We start from the raw sequence: 225 nt of genomic DNA on the forward strand, positions 1-225 counted from the left end.
CACATGAGTGTTGGTTTACAATTCCCTCAATACTCACAGTCATAAACCTTGAGTGAATCACAACAATTAATATTCACTCTAGTCAAAGTGTGCCCCTCATCACCATTATCGTTCATAGTCCTTTATGTTGACCTCAATAATAACCCAATGTCATCCAATTTCTTCCCATTCACAACCAGGGGATCAAGTCATAGCTCCCCTAGATGAATAAGTTACTATGGACCT

The sequence above is a fragment of the Theobroma umbraticum genome, unplaced genomic scaffold (genome assembly GCF_002168275.2).
Source record: "Theobroma umbraticum cultivar Fairchild unplaced genomic scaffold, ASM216827v3 scaffold_182.0, whole genome shotgun sequence".
Classification (NCBI taxonomy): domain Eukaryota; kingdom Viridiplantae; phylum Streptophyta; class Magnoliopsida; order Malvales; family Malvaceae; genus Theobroma; species Theobroma umbraticum.